The sequence below is a fragment of the Dama dama genome, chromosome 20 (assembly GCF_033118175.1).
Source record: "Dama dama isolate Ldn47 chromosome 20, ASM3311817v1, whole genome shotgun sequence".
Taxonomy (NCBI): Eukaryota; Metazoa; Chordata; class Mammalia; order Artiodactyla; family Cervidae; genus Dama; species Dama dama.
In genome coordinates, this window is record NC_083700.1 from 61,469,042 (window position 1) to 61,487,093 (window position 18,052).

An 18,052-nucleotide genomic window follows, 5' to 3' on the forward strand; every position below is an offset into this window, starting at 1 on the left:
TACAAAATAATGACAATTGCATGTACTTGTATGTGTACAAGTGGAAAGTGGAAGTGTTAGTTGATCAGTCATGTCCGACTCTTTGTGACCCCATGGACTGTAGCCCACCAGGCTCCTCTGTCTATGGAATTCTCCAGGCAAGGATGTTTGGAGTGGGTAGCCATTCCCTTCTCCAGGGGATCTTCCCAACCTAGGGACTGAATCTGCTTCTTCTGCATTTCAGGCGGATTCTTGATCATCTGAGCCACCAGAGAAGCCCTGTATGTGTATATTTATTTATACTTAAATTAATTCTTTTGTAAAGATATATAGCATTAACCAAATTGCTGAATTAATCAAGAACAAGACTAGCTGCCAGAGTCCCAAGGTGTAGAACACCAATTCAGTTGTCACATAAAAACATACACTTAGTGGGTATGCCAAACTAAGCATTTCATCATATTTTTGGCACCCAGCAAAGACTGACTTCAATTGAATCTGCTATACACTCTGTAACTCAGATGATCACTACATGCCTGTCAACTGAATGGGGTTAGTCTCTGATTGGCATATTGCCAAGTAACCCAATTTTTAGAATAGCACAAATTTTAATTATATGTTTCATTTAACTGACACTTGTCCTTGGAGGCTGTCATTAAATGTTACAAGCTATGATGTGGGAACTATTATTACCTATTATTTATAAACAGGCAAAAATAAGAGAGAGAGAAAGAAAGGCTGAGAATTTTAGAGGAATGATAGATGTGTAAGACTAGAGATTACTCTGGGCTTACCAGGTGGCTCAGTGGTAAAGAACTTGCCTGCTGATGCAGGGGATACAGGAGATTTGGGTTTGATCCCTGGGTCGGGAAGATCCCCTACAGTAGGAAATGACAACCCAATCCAGTATTCTTGCTTAGAAAATTCCATGGACAGAGGAGCCTGGAGGGCTATAGTCCATGGGGTCACAGAGTCAGCACACGACTGAGTGACTGATCACACACATGCATGAAGAGATTACACTGGCAAACCAGAGCACTATATTGTTTCCCTAGAAAATTTATAGAAAGTGAAAACCCAGATCATTGAAGTGTTAGGTATGGTTTTATTAAATGTCCACCTCGTCCATCATTTCATGTTGTGGGTATACTATACCACTCTTTTCCTGAGTAAAGTGGGAAAAAAATTCCTCTGAGGTAAAATGTTTGACCTTGAGAAGGCATCAGTTTTAAAAAGAAATTCTTTCAATTTAAAAATCTCATAATATTTTCTTCTACATTTAGTCTGCTCAAGATAAAAAGTGTGATGAGGGAAGGTGTTCAGGTATAGATGAAACTAGATAGATAATGGGTCAATGATCATTGAATTTGGATAGCAGGTACGTTAGGTTTTGTTATACTATTATTTATTTTAGTGTAAATTCAGAATTTTCTGTAATAAGTTAAAAGATATTCAATTTAGAGAAGCATTTAGATACTTGTCCAAATTTATTTGGGCAAGTTAGCTCATTTTATACTGCAAAATTTGGCCATAAACAGGAGAATGGAAAGCTTATATTAATTATATTATATTACTATACTTATGTTAATGATCCCACTGTAACTATACCAAGTTCTCCTAAAATTGGAAAACAAAAAAATCCATATATATTATTCTAGTTTCTGCATTCATAGGCAGTCTTTTTATAACAGCCATGGGTTTCTATACTGAGTGCCAAATATGCTTCCTGTTTAGATCAAATTTAGATTTAACTAAAATAATTAGCCCTCCATTCTAATTCTAATGGAAATGTAAGACTCTTCACTATTCAGAGATAGTAGCACTATTAAATACTGCTGCTAACAGTGATTTATATGAAATAATTAGCAGCCTGTTTCTGTTGTAGATACATGCAGAATTTGTCCTAAACCAAAGGCGAAACAATAATAAAAACTACTGCCTTTTAACCTTTCCTTGAATTTAAATAAAAAATGTGTACTGGAACTGCACATTAATAAAGCCTGTTAAGCTTGGAAGAATATTTTACATTCATCTGTAGTTCATCAGACAGGTTCATGACCTCAGTAGAATTGCTCTAGCTCCTGCAGTTCTTAAGCCAGCATGGGGGATGACACAAAATATTATTTTATGATTAGAAAATTTTACTAAAATTGACAAAAACAAAGAAACACATTCCAATATTAAATACATGCTCTGAAATTAGCACATATAAAACTAAAGATATTGAATGAATTGACTTTTATTCCTCTAGGTACCTTAGAAAGAAGTAACTAAAGAGAACTAAATATAACACAGTGGTTTTATCCTTAATGTAGGGAATTTAAGGGTCAGCCTCTACTTTTTGCCTGGAGGTACACACAAAGTGGGACTACACCTTGTTTCACAATTTTCTGAGTTATATGGTAATGAAAAAAATTTGTAATGTTTTCCATTTAAAATATTTTTTCTCAGAAAATGCTGTTTTGGAAGTATCCTAGTGTTCATTTTTTATCCAACTTATCCCCAAATTTCCTGTTGAATGACGTTGTATGAGAGTCATTACCATTCAGGTTGTTGCTGCTAGCAGGTCCCACTAAAGTGGTAAGTTCTGTTGCATCTCCATCACTCAGCCTGAGAAAATTCCATCCACAGAGCTGATTCATGCTACTTCTTTGGATCTGCTACTGGCAGCACAATAAGGGATGAATGAAATAAGCACTCAGCAGCTGAATGCCCTTAAAGACCACTTGGGAACTTTATTTGGTGCCAAATAAAATGACCTGCCAGTGTCAGCTGTGGGAAGCATATTGTACTGGGCTCTGCAGTCTGTCCTGGCTGCCTATTCATTTCTAAGGAAATTTTCAGGTATTGAATTTTAATCCATGATGCCCAATTATAATTTGGGACCCTTTTACATTAGAGACTGGGCTTCACACCATTTGGCAATTAAGTCAGAGCCACCTAATACGTGATTTTAATTTCCGGAAAAGCAGGTGCTTCCTTTGGTAAGTCACCAGTCTCTGATTTTCCTTCCTTCTTTTCCTTAAACCATTTTCATTTTCATACCTCCTTCTACCCAGCTTCTGTAAGTATTCACTGCATGTTAGATGATTTTCCTATTTAAGCCTGTAGGGCTTCCCATAGACTTCTTTTAAAAGTGCTTATAACTTAAAATAAAATCATTCTGCATATATCTGTTTGATCTCCACTTTGTAATAACTTACTGTACTGCTTTTGAAAGCAATCTGAATAAAAACTTGTTTACAACATTATCTAACACTTGCAATCATGAAGTGTGACTCCTGAGAAATAATTATTGTCTGCATTAACTTTGTCTCCTATTTTCACCAATTCAATAAAAGAATTCTTAACAATTGAAAAACTAACCTATAGCTGATTCATATTGATGTTTGGTAGAAACCAAAACAATACGATAAAACAATTATAATTTAATTAAAAATAAATTAATTAATTAAAAAAAAACTGCTGTTTGAATTTCTTTAAGGCTCTATGTATGCTGCAAACCTACTTCATTGTTTAAAATACATATCTGAGAGGGCACCTTATAATTTGAAATACTCAAGTAATACAGTGCCTCACTTGTAGACAAATAGTATATAAATCAAGGGGCTTTCCAGGTGGCTCAGTGGTAAAGAATCCACCCGTCAATGCAGAAGAAGCAGGAGATGCAGGTTCAATATACCGATCTGGAAGATCCTCTGGAGGAGGAAATGGTAACCCATTCCAGTATTCTTGCCTGGAAAATCCCACAAACAGAGGAGCCTTGTGGGCTACAGCCCATGGGATCACAAAGAGTCAGACACGACTGAACAACTGAGCACACATGTACTATATAAATCAAACTCCACCTAAAAAGAGGTTCCCCTTCCATACACATGCACTAAGATGGTGTGGTCTTACCTTCCAAAACTACTTTGTGCAAGATTGAGCCAATACCAGTAGAGTCAATAAAGAGGAGATTGGGAAAAGAAATGTCAGTGTGCTGCTGATGATGACAGTTTTGTTATTTCTTCTATCATGATGAATGAGCTGGCTACTTCACTTTTGCCATTACCAGACATGAATTATAAAACACTGTTGAAATATTCTTGCTATGATGGTCACCAGTAGGGTTAAATTTAAGTCTTTGATCATAGATAGACCTAAGTCATCGGAAAGGGAAGTAGGTAAAAGGGACAGGAAGCCAAATAAATAAATAAATAAACAGAGTAGGAAAGGGTAAAAAGGAGTTTTGAAGAAATAGAAAGAGAGGTGTTGGAGGAATGAAAAGAAAAAAGGGTGCTTAAGTTCGGGACACCACTGAGTGTTACCATCAGTTGGCATGATCTGGTCAGCCTCTTGCTGTGCCTTGCAGGCTGCGACTACAGATGCCTCTGTTACCTTGCTGGGCTCCCTGGAATACTATTGTATGATCAGTTGAGAATTAGTAAAACCTGACAGTCTTTAATGGGACCATGGGAAAATGCTTATTTTAAAAAGAGCAAAGCAACCAAATTCTGGATTTGAAAAATGAAAAATTGGAGAGCTTTGTAAAAACATGGTTGCTTAAAGAAGTTATTTAATATTTCACTTAAAGAACTAGCTCTCCTAGAATATAATTCATATGATTTGACTAAAACATACAGAATTATATGTGGTAATGTTTCACAAACTACATTCTGAAAAACATTCACATCCTGTTTCCTTAAAAAAGAGCATACCTCATCAAATACATTTCAAGACACTAAACCATATTTGCTCTCTGGGTGAGTTGCAATGTTTATTACTATATTATAGGCACTGAGAAGTCCTGCAATGAAAAAAAAAAAGCTGTTTATTTTTGAATCCAGCATTTTACAAAAAATTTGACTTTGAAACTTTTCCCTTAAAACACCATTAAATAATTTGCATTCTCTGGAACACAGTTACAAAGCAGTATTAGCATTTATGATTTTGTTGTTGCTTTTGTTTTGAAAAGTAGAAATAGCTGAAATGCATAGTAGGTCTTATCTTTGGGACCAAATATTAAAGTTTACTACATCTGATTAATGTTTAATTTGTTAAGTTGGATATGAAACTTATACCTTATGACATGTTCATTTTTACCATGCCTGTTTATTTTATTTTATTCTTTTGTATCCCCCATCAGCCTCTAAAAGGGCTTCCCAGGTGGCTTAGTAGTAAAGAATCCGCCTGCTAATGCAGGGGATGAAGGAGACAGGGTTTTGATCCCTGGGTCTGAAACATCCTCTGGAGAAGGAAATGACAACCCATTCCAGTATTCTTGCCTGTTCTTGCTTGGGGAATCATTAGACAGAAGAGTCTGGCAGGCTACAGTCCACGGGGTTGCAAAAGAGTCGGACACGACTTAGCAATTAAACAACAATGTCAGCCTCTAAGCAGATTAAGGGCAAGGTCCGTGTTTTATTTTCAAAAACAAAAACTTGCACAAAGCTTGGCATATTGGCATATTGGCATCAGTAAATATTTGAATGAATGAACAAACACTTCAGTAGATATCTTTAAGATACAGATATAACCACATTAAAAAACTGGAAATAGAACTGCCATATGACCCAGCAATCCCACTTCTGGGCATACACACTGAGGAAACCAGATCTGAAAGAGACACGTGCACCCCAATGTTCATCGCAGCACTGTTTATAATAGCCAGGACATGGAAGCAACCTAGATGCCCATCAGCAGATGAATGGATAAGGAAGCTGTGGTACATATACACCATGGAATATTACTCAGCCATTAAAAAGAATTCATTTGAATCAGTCCTAATGAGATGGATGAAACTGGAGCCCATTATACAGAGTGAAGTAAGCCAGAAAGATAAAGAACATTATAGCATACTAACACATATATATGGAATTTAGAAAGATGGTAACGATAACCCTATATGCAAAACAGAAAAAGAGACACAGAAGTACAGAACAGACTTTTGAACTCTGTGGGAGAAGGTGAGGGTGGGATGTTTCGAAAGGACAGCATGTATACTATCTATGGTGAAACAGATCACCAGCCCAGGTGGGATGCATGAGACAAGTGCTCGGGCCTGGTGCACTGGGAGGACCCAGAGGAACCGGGTGGAGAGGGAGGTGGGAGGGGGGATCGGGATGGGGAATACGTGTAAATCTATGGCTGATTCATATCAATGTATGACAAAACCCACTGAAATGTTGTGAAGTAATTAGCCTCCAACTAATAAAAAAAAAAAAGATATATGTGAGACAAAAAAAAAAAAAAGATACAGATATAACCACAATATAATATAGGTTTCAAAAAAATAACTTCTGGCCTCAAAGTAAAAATAATAGAAATGAAGGTGAGAAAGACTAAATTGAACTGGTCTTTAATAACTTTGTCAGAGGCCAATAAATTCCTCTCCAATTATTCCGTTGTCTGATGCTTCATTGCTCCTGTTTTCTGCTCTATTTGAAGTCAATGTTCATTCTATTCTATAATCTTCCAATTTGTTTTTAAATCTTTATATCTTCAATTATCTTTCAATAGCTATTTCTTACATGCCTTTTGCTTTTTCTAGAATGACTTCTTAAAAGCGAAACTAACGGTGAACTTCATATATCACAATATTTTCTGACAAACTTATTGAAGAGACAAGAAAAGGCAGTGAAGGCCTAACAGTGAGAAAAGTGTGATACAGAATAGGTGAAATGTTTAATTCATTCAACAAATATTTATTGAGTACCTATTCTATGCTGGCCACAGTGCATACAGTCTAGACAATTCAAGGTCAGCTGAAAATATGAAATATTCATCAGATAGATATCAACAGAATTAAGAATTATCTAAATTTCATCCCCACTAAATCAGTTCATACTCTAGAATGACTTGATATTTTTAGAACAATGGTTTGATGGGTAAATTGTTTGCCTTATCTATTATGTTCTGTTTTTACTGAGGTTCACCTTTTCTATCTTGAGAGTTCTGCCAACTTTCCCAAAATTGTACAATATTTTATGGGCAGGACAAAACCACTTAATAAGATTCTGTCACATAAAATTTAAAGTAATTTTCATTACCTTACATGAAATTAATAACTGTTCAAAAGTCTACATAAAGAATGATTTCTACCAAGGATTGACAAACTATTCCCCATTGGCCAAATCTGATCTACCATATGTTTTTATAAATAAAGTTTTACTGTGAGACACACAAGCCTAATAACCTAAATATGGTCTGTGACTGCTTTCATGCCCCAACAGCAAAGCTGAATAGTTGCAACAGGGACTGTGTGACCTGCAAAGCTGAAAATGTATTTACTATTTGGCTCTTTACAGAAGTAGCATGCGTAACCTTTGGTAATTTAGATTAGAGCATGATGGTAATTTGGGTGAGAGAAAAATGATGGATTACTAAAAACAGTTCAGCATCTCCTTTTGGATATAAAGTTTGTTCCAACTTTGAATATGATGTGAATATTATTCTGGTAATTCTTAAGCAATAAAACAATAACCTCATCATTAAAGATCTAAATCAGTAGCAGTAGATATCTCTTTCAGTGCTGTTCTTTTGTTCAATACAGGCATCTATAAGTATAGACATGAAAAGCTAGAATGCCTAAGTTTTGTAGTAATACAATCTATGCTGGGAATATAGAGCTTGTCTTGGGAGGTAGTGTACTCTAGCAGATACCATAGACGAACTCCAAGATGGTCCGTTTCCTGATATCCACTTACTTGTGTAGTTCCATCCTATGTAAAATAGGGCTGATTTGTGTAACCAATAGGATATTGCAGAAATTATGGAGTATGACTTCTGAGTCTAGGCCACAAAAGACATTGTGATTTTGGTTTAATTTTGGAAGAGCCAGCTACTGTATCAAGAAAACACTCAAGCAGCTCTTCAGAGAGGTCCCAGTGGCAAAGAACTGAGTCATTTGCCAACAGCAAAAGAGGACCTGAGGCATCTGACCAACAGATATGTGAGTGAGCCACCTTAGAAACAGACCCTCAAGCCCCAATTAAGTGACAAGATGACTGCAGCTCTTGCTGACATCCTGACTACAACCTCCTAAGAGTCAGGGATCCAGAATCACCCGGATAAATGATTTTTGAATTCCTGATCCTCAGAACCTATGAAATAATGCTTACTGTTTTAAGGCACTAATTTTAGGGTTGTTTGTTATGCAACAATAAATAATTAATCTTGAGTCTGATAGTGTGGGATCTGATGTCATATAGCTTGCATTTAAACTTGCATCTACCACTTGCTAGATGTGTGACCTTGGGAAGATTACTTAACTATGCTATTTACTTTTCTCATCTGTAAAAATGGGAATATAATTGCTCCAATCTTATAGAACTGTTGTGAGGAATTCAATGAGATAATGAATGAAGACTTTCTGGCATGTAGTAATTACTAAGTAAAGGTTAACAACTACTTACTTTTAATTATTATGAGAACTAACTCCAAGTATTCACCTAAGAATGAGTTCAAGCCTCCTTTTTTTAGGACAACTAAGAGAATACATAGTAGAATAAAAAAGAAAAAAAATACAAAAAGCTTTATCCCACATCCTAGAGTTTATATATTTTAGAATACCTAAAGTAAATGTAGTAGATCAGTATAGAAAGCAATTAAGAGAAGACACCTATTATTAAGATACCTGAAAACAAAATACATATATACTATTGCATAATATTACATGCAAACAGTAGAGAATGAAGAACAGGATGCTACCTCAAAACATAAGTAAAACTATATAGTCTAACACTAGCTACAAATTTTAAAAAACAAAATGATGCATGCAATTTTTGGTCTAATTTGCTGAAGCCTAAACCATAAATATCGTTTTTTGGTAAAAGTAAAAGATAAATAGCAAAATAATACTACTCTTTGCAGATTGTTTGAGTTATCTAACCTTTCTTTAATCCAAGGGATTATTGAACAAAACCAACGTTCATTCAAAAACACTTACAAAATCTGTTGTGGATTACCAATATCATCAGTTAAACCTGTTTCAGATTTATTGCTTTCATTCAGGTTAAATAATAAAAGGGTCCATTTGTCCCACCACATGTATATACACGAATTTAGCTTTCATCATTCTCTACAAGTTTAATCCAGTGATTTATGTTTTTTAACGCATATTCAGGGAATCTCTTGAAGAAACTCATCCAGACAGACAGAAAAGCTAGATGGGATTAATAGGATGTGTGCAGGATTTAAAGCTGGTTGATTCAGTTCAGAGAAAGTTAAAAAGAGTAAAAGAACAGAACATTGTAACCCTCCTTGAGGTTCTAATCATTTTAATGACTTTAGCAAAAGAGAACAGGATAAGGTCAAGAAAGTTCAGGGACAATGATCCCTGGTTCTAGAAATATATTACATGGGGGAAAAGCCATTGCTTCAGCTTCTCTTTGTTAACAGTGGGAAACACAACTTTATTTTTCTTAGAGAAAAATCTACCTTCTACTTAAGTCATCATTTTAATGGTTGAATTTAAGATTTCAGAATTCTTGATTTTCTTTGTGAAGTCTATGTATTTCATCAACACCACAGCCAGTGAAGAAACTGGGCGGGCTTACCATTTTTTTTTTAGTGGTTTACAGCAAAGCAATATATTACTTTGAGATCCTCAGATAGCAAGTTCTCAGATGCAAAAAAAAAAAAAATAATAATAATACTATGACTTATCTTATTATTGATGTCTTTGCACATTTAAACACATTCAGTTTAAGTCTCCCAAGAACAAATAATTGGAATATGGAGAGAAAATTTTTTTTCTCCCAGCAGAGTGAAGCCCATTCCACTCTATTAAGTATTTTGTTTCAATGACATTCTAATCTTTACCCACATTAAGAACTTCCTTTCATAATATTGTTTTGCTTAGTGAAGAGCATTTTTAAAACTATATTCTTTTCATTAACTTCTTTCCAAACACAGAGGACAAATGGAGACTTGATAAGAGTATTTTAGTGCTTCATTGGACCTGATACATAATCCTAAGTATATTCAACTTTCATTTTGCTATAACTTCCATAATTTAGTGGAACACCTTGGCCATGACATATTTTATGTTCATTAACTTTTAGAGAAAAAGAGAATTACTATCTAATTGTTAGCATTTTTGGCAGTGTATCAATCAATTTTTCTGGTTATACTGGTGACAAAGACCATACATGAGGACATGGCAGATGGGAGATAGAATCCAGCGCTGTCCAGCCAAACTTTGCGTGTGTGTGTGTGTAGTCGCTCAGTCGTGTCCGACTCTTTGTGACCCCGTAGACTGTAGCCCGCCAGGCTCCACTGTCTATGGGATTCTCCAGGCAAGAATACTGGAGTGGGCTGCCATGGGGGATGATGGGAAATCTATTATACCAGGGCTGTCTACAGCACAGCTAGGTATGGCTACATATGGCTGTGGAACACTTGAAATATAGTTAGTGCAACTAAGGTACTGAATTTTTAATTTTACTTATTTTAATTTGTGGCTAACATATCAACAGTACAGAACTAGACAATTTATGACCAGATTAAAAAAAAAATGAAACAGCTAATTCTACAACTGATTATCCTTATTTTTAGCTCCTGACACTCTTATTCCCACCTTGATAATGTTTAAAGCAATTAATTTTGGGGTTGTTTTTAAATACTATAAATTTAAATTTACTAGAGAATGTCTGTCCTTTGAAATATTTTGCATATACAGACACAATGAGATTTATTTAACTATTTTTTGAATAAAGTGGAGCAGCTCAAATGAAATTTAACTTTAGTTGTTTTAAATTTATGATTTATTAGTATAACTGAATATATTCTTTGCTTCAAAATCATGAATAGTTTGAAATTTCCTCACACAAGTATGACAAATTATTTTTAGAATAAATAAAATACTGTCATATCATAATTTCCTACTTAAATGAGAAAATATTTGTCTCAGGCAAAATATACTTTCAGATACCTAATATCATATTATTTGCTTAAATGATGACTTGAGTTCTAGTAAATCTGTGGTGTGAAAGGACATAACGAATTTATAAAATTTTCAATAGACTCTTGCATTTTCATAACTGGCTGGGGTTTGGATGATTTTGTTAGTATGTATTATATCTTTGTTACTCTAGTTGTGAAACTCTTAGACCATCATTTTGCCCTTTTCTAATCTCTTCCATGATTATTGCACAATATGGGCAAGCCATTCAGATTTGGGCTTTCTGTTTGTTTGACTCCAGTTAAATGGGTAATAGCATTATTATCTGCTGGTAAGTTATTTTGAAACTATGTGATTGAGCAAAAGTAATCAGGATCATCTTATGACAACCAAGAATATTTGTGAGGATAGGAATAGTTTCAAAGTTCATGGAAATACCCTGAAATTCCTTTTCTTCTATAACTCTCTGTATGTAAAATTCTTGTTTTGTTTGAACTTATATATGCTAGCACGACCATGGAATATGTGTATTTCAGTACTCTAAATTCCTTACTTTTCATTCTCAAATTTTGTTTTCCACAGATTAGCTCTGCTGTGTACTTTATAAAGAGCTGCAATATCCTAACTATTCCAGCCCCAAATCTATTCTGCACTGCTTGTCAATCACATCACCTTCCAAGGTACTTCATTGCACATAAATCAAGTTTGAGTCATCTACTTCTAATCAATAGATCCTATAGATTATTTTTAGTACACCTAAATAACTTCCCAGAAAATATCTCGCTATCTCATTTCTAATGGGAAAACATTAGATGAGATTTCAAGCTGGGCCACTAAAGAAGAAAGGCTAATGTTTTCTTCTGGTCCACTGGGGGCCTAAACTCCAAGTTCTTCTCACATGAAATGGGAAAATGCTTTCTCTCAATTCAAATACACCCACAACAGGAACATTTCAACTGAGGACTCTGGAATGAAAAATGGCTGAAGGAAGTTCACATTGCCAGATGGTTTCAACACTGCAGAAGCTTAAGCCTTTCATTGTAGATGAGGCAAGCAAGTTCTGAAATCACAGATGCCTCTTTGAAACAAGACTGCCTGGAAATAATATTTTTCTTACCTCTCTCTTTTGTAAATCAACAGCAAATGTGGCTACTAATGGTACTCTGAATGCCATAAAAACACATTCCACTTATTATCCATAATCCAAAGATATTTATTGCTCTAATAAGATAGTTAAATAGTAAGCAAAGGAGCTGTTCTTAACAATCTATCCTGTTCTGTGGCTAAAGGGAGTACTGACAAAATTCATATTTGTATGTTGCTTTCTGCAGTTAACAAAATACTCTCCTATAGGTCATCTTATTTAATCTCCACAGCTCCCCTGTAAGAGTTAGTGCATCCTTGAACCACAGTCAAGAAACTGAGGTTCTGATCAATAAGGAAGTTGTCTGTGTTCAAAGAGCTGGCATCTTTGAGATGCATCTTTAAATATGCTCAGAACATTCCAGAAGCTGCCTTCTTTCCATTACACAAAAAAGGATTACTTAGGTCTACCATTTTATTTTCTGATTTTGAAAATGAAAATGTAATTCTGCAAAGCAATGGATTATCATCTAAGCGACTCCCAGGCAGAATTATACCGTTTCTCAGGTCATGTTGCAGGCATGCTTCACTCTGCATAATGTTAAACTCTGCCTGCATTAGAATGGAGACTACTGAAGGACATATACTTCATGGGTTTGGCTAGAACCAGAGGTAGGCTAGGGTCAACTGAGCTTTTAATTCTCAGTATCCTCTGAGAATACTTTCTTGACTGTGATGGGTCCCTCTAAGATGGCTCTTGGTGATTCCCTTCCTCCTAGTATTCACATAGGATCCCCTCCCTGGAGTATGGGATGAACCTAGTGACTTGCTTCTTATAAATGAAGAATGGCAAATGAGATAGGGTGTCACTTCTGAGGTCAGGTTACCAAAAGACTCTGGTTTCTGCCCTGCCCACTCTCTCTGTTGCTTTCCTGCTTGTTCATCCTGATAGAAGCCCAGTTGCCATTGTCTGGGCTGCCTTGTGGAGAGGCCCACAGGGCCAAGAACAGAGAAAATTTCTAGGCAACAGCCGATGAGAAACTGAGGCCTTTTGTCCAATAACCTGTGAGGAACTGAATCTCGTCAACAACCATTGGAGTGAGATTGGAAGTGGGTCCTCCTCTGGTCCCACTTTGAGGTGACTGTGGCTCTGGTGGGCACCTTGACTGCTGGCTTGTGAGGACTTGATCCAGAGGACCCAGTTAAGCTGTGCCCAAATTCCTGAACAACTTAAACTGTAAGGCAAAATTTGTGTTGCCTTAAACTGCTGAGTTTTGGGGAGTAATTTGTTACATTGAATTATATAAATAATTATTGACTTAGAATTCTGTTAACCTACCCTTTATGTACCAAATGCCCTTCTCACATTCCCAAATTAATCCTGGAAAAGGATTTAACATCAGTAACATGAAAACTGTACAGTGGATAAGTTCATTGCTTTGGAGCTAGAAACTTCTGGATTGTGTCTGTATTTGCCATTTACTAGCTCTGATACAATGGAGAAGTTATTTAATATCTCTAAATCTCCCTTTCTTCATCCGTGAAGTGATCTATCTACATGACCTACCTCATAGGTGGTTTTTTCCTTTAAAGTGAGGTCATAAAAATAAAACAAAAATGTTCAGCTTCTAGTAGCCACTCAGAGGGATTCCCCAGTGGCTCAGTGGTAAAGAATTCGCTGGCAATTCAGGAGTTGCAGGAGAAGCAGTTTCAATCCCTGGGTTGGGAAGATCCCCTGGAGGAGGGCATGATAACCCACTCCAGTATTCTTGCCTGGAGAATCCCAGGGACAGAGGAGCCTGGAAGGCTACAGTCCATAGGGTTGCAAAGAGTTGGCCATGACTGAAGCAATTAAGCAGCATGCATTAGAAGCACTCAGAAAGTGGTAACTATTTCTATGACAATTATTCTTTAATTTGAATTTTATTCTATTAACTATATCTGCACATTTTGGTTTTGCATTCCTAAAAGTCTTACTCTTATGGAAAGGGTTAATAATTAATCACATCTTATGAATATCAATGAACTGATATAAGCCAATCCTTGGAATAAGAGGAGTCTAGGGAACACACAGTGTGTGGGTGATTGCTTCCCTTATTTTTATATTGCTTACTGACAAGACATGGTCATGTTAGGTGGTGGTGAAAAACTATATTATTTCTCGTAACTTAAACTCTACTTTCTCTGTATATTTGGGTATAACTGCCATATTTTTGCATATGCAAATACTTCATCAGGAAGAGGAAATTTGGTACTTATATATGATGTTTCTCTCTTGAGATTAAGCTTCTTACAGGCAGGATGGAGATTTACTAGATGAAATAATGGGAATATCAGCTTTAGAGTTAAGAGACTTGAATTTTATTTTCACTTTAAGTTGTAGATTTCTCATTAAAAAAAAGGAGGATTAACTGCAAAGTTCTGTTATAGTCTGTATGCATTGTAACCGACCCAAGTATGTATAAAACGATGCCATCAGTACCATGGGCTTCCCTGGTCGCTCAGTCGGTTAAGAATCTGCCTCCAGTGCAGGAAACCGGGGTTCGATACCTGGGTCCAGAAGATCCCCTGGAGAAGGAAATGGCAACCCACTCTAGTATTCTTGCCTGGAAAATCCTATGGACAGAGGAGCGTGGTGGGATACAGTCCATGAAGTCGCAAGAGTTGGACATAGCGACTAAACAAGGACGATCAGTGCCATGTATGCCACTAATAAGACAAACAAAACAAGTCAATTGTGTATTGACCATTCTTTCAGCATCTCTTTTCTTTATCTCCTCTTTCTTCTTCATTTTAGGTAGTGTTTTTAAAAAAAGAGAGAGAGACAGGTAATGAATCCCAAATGATTTTATTCTATTCCCTAAGTAATCAAAAACTTCCCTTTAAAAATGGAAATTATAGTGACCTGAATGCAAGGAGTTTGTGAGGGAAGAGCAATAAAAATCGTTCTAAAATATTTGTGCAGAACACAAAAATACTCTAAGTGCATGAAAATAATTGGTGTGTAATGTCTTATAATAGAAGCCAAGTTACAATGATTTTCATTAGAGGTTTCTCAAATCCTATGGGTGACATGAGCCCATTTCCTCTGTCACATTTCTGAAGAGATAATTACAGGAAACACTGTACATAGTTTAACCTTCACAGGTCATATTGAGAAATGTTTATAGATATTGACAGTCAAACACCACGTATCACATTACCAGGCACAATGTGGCATCCACCTATCAATAAGTTGGGCAAATCAAAGGCAAAAAGTCAAGCTTTGCTTTTGTTATGAAAGAAATAAAAATATTCATGCAATGAGTGAATGAGTGAATGAATGAATGCATGAATGAAGGAATAAAATGCTTCCAGAATTTCAGATTTGTATGATCACCAACTTGATGGACATGGGTTTGGGTAAACTCCGGGAGTTGGTGATGGACAGGGAGGCCTGGCCTGCAGCAATTCATGGGGTTGCAAAGAGTCGGACTCGACTGAGCAACTGAACTGAACTGAACTGAACTGACTGATATAAATATCATTAATGAAAACATTAATTTTTCTCTTATACCATTTAAGTTTCTGGACATTAACACCTTGGATTTAGAAATTAGACAACAATCAACCCAAAATAGGGAAAGCAATTCTCTAAAGACTTTACCAGACAGAAAGTAAATGCAAAAATTTAATAATATTCACAGAATGTGGTCAAATATTTTTGAAAAAACTGAAAGAATTCATGTAGTTTACAAAAATATTAAGGTTAAATTTACTAAAATCCTAAATAATACAAATATCTACTAGGAAACATCAGTAAATAAAACAAGTCTTTATATAAATTATATTTTACAGCTGACAATGTATAATTTAATATTTAGGGCTAAGTGGAAACAAAATTTATTTAAATTTTATTGGACATAAGAAAAATTTGATTGGACATAAAAATTTAAATGTGGATATAAATAAAAGTTGGCATTAAAAAAAGCTTAATTTTTTGATATCTGTTAGTTGCATTAAATATATGCATTAACCATGTCAGTACATTTAACATATAGAGTCTGGGTGTAACTATTTCCTAGTCTTTAAATGAAAATATATGTGGATGGAGTAGATATATGTACAGATACATGTATCTCAAGTACAGATACTTGAGAATTTGCATATAGAAAAAGTTACTACTGTTTATAAGTAAACTATGTTTCTTACCTACCTAAGAGTCTCAAAAAAAATTTAATTACTGTATATTTTATCTTTGTACTTCCTTCCTAAATGGCCTCTTTTTGCACAATTTGGTTTCCCCTTTCTACTTGTATTATCTCTGCCTTCTATTTATTATTTATTGCATCATCTTTTACAACTAAAAATACATATTAATGATTGTGAATGTTGATTACATTCCTTAGAAAACCATATGTGCACTTGTTCATGTACCTTAAAAATTATGATATTTATAGAGACAGAAAGAAGTGGAACAGTGGTTGCCAAGGGCTTTAAGAGGTGGGTGGAGTGGGGGGTGGCATGGAAGGTTGTTGTTTGACGGGTACAGAATTTTCATTTTACAAAATGCAGAGTTCTGAAAATTGATCACACGACAATGTGAATGTACTTAATGCTATTGAGATGTAAACCTAAAAAGATGGTTGATGATAAAATTGTGTTTTTTTTTCCCAATACAAAACGAAATAAGAAAAGCATAAAATATTATGATGTTTAAATATTTTAGCCTCTTCAAGAAAGATTTGAATCAGGAGTGTTTTTATATAAGGAATGCAAGCTTCTGTATTTTGTAATTTGCCCAGAAAGGCACAAAGTTTTGGCTGAACATAACAAAACAAAACTAAGCAAAATCTTGCTTTTCTAAGCTCAATATGGTCTTTGCTCATATTAGAACTAGGCCAAGATAGAGAATGTTAATTGTTTCATGGAAATCCTATAACTAAAATAATATCAATGCAAATTGAACATTTTTCGTTGGATTTAAACAGAAAGAAAAAAAAAATGACAAGAGAGGAAAGGATTAAAAAGTGAGAAATCTTCCAACTAATATTTATTTAGTACCTATTATAGTTCAGGTTCTATTTCAGGTCCTTGAGCTATATTAATGAAAATAAATGAACAGAAACCTCCACTCTCTTGAGGCTTACTTACATGCTTGTGGGGGTCAGGGCACTTGGGTAAAGGAGAGAGACAGTAAATAACAAATATAATAAATAAACTGTACAGTATGTTAGAAGATTATATGTGTCAGGGTAAGAAAAACTGAGAGTGTGTATGGAGGCAGGTGAGGGGAGGTGTGATGCAAGTGGTATTATATAGGGGACAATGGTAGGCTAAATTTTGTGGAGAAAGTGTCATTTGAGCAAACACTTAAACTAAGGAAAATATCCCAGCAAATATCTGAAGGTAAAGCATTTGAGGCTTAGAAAATAAATTCAATGAAAGCCATAACATAGGAGTGTGTCTAATACGATCAAGAAACATCACAAAGATAAATGTGGCTGGAACAGAGGAAGCAAAGGGGTGAGCACGGAGGTGGGCTGGAGAAGAATGTGGCTGGGACTGGGGTGGTAGGGGAGATCCTTTGGAGACCTGGAAGCCACTGTGAAGACTTTGACTCCTGATTGACCAAGCTTTCATCCTTGTAAGCACCTCCTCCTCTTCCTTTCCCCCCCACTTCTTCCTTCTCCTTCTTCTTCCCCATAATCACCTTCATCTCCAAGACATTTATTGAACACATCTTAATTTGAATAATAATAAGAGTCTATAAGTTTGGGAGTTATTTTCAAAATTTTCTTACTCTCATCAATTATGTTCAGTCCAAAAATATGTCTTGAATTTCTAATATGTACAAAACTGTGTATTAGGCACAGTTTTATATTAAACTTTTATATTAAAAAGTAGAGACTGTAGTATTCTACCGGACACTTACTATAGAATATGATTGTCTGGACTGCGGTTGAACAGGGCATGATACTAAGTGTTTTATATGTACTAACTCACTTCATCCTCCCAGGAACCCTGTAAAATGGATGCTACTATTTTTCCATTTTATAAATGAGGAAAATGAAGCACAGAAAAATTAAATAACTCATCCGAGATACACAACGGCAATAGAATTAA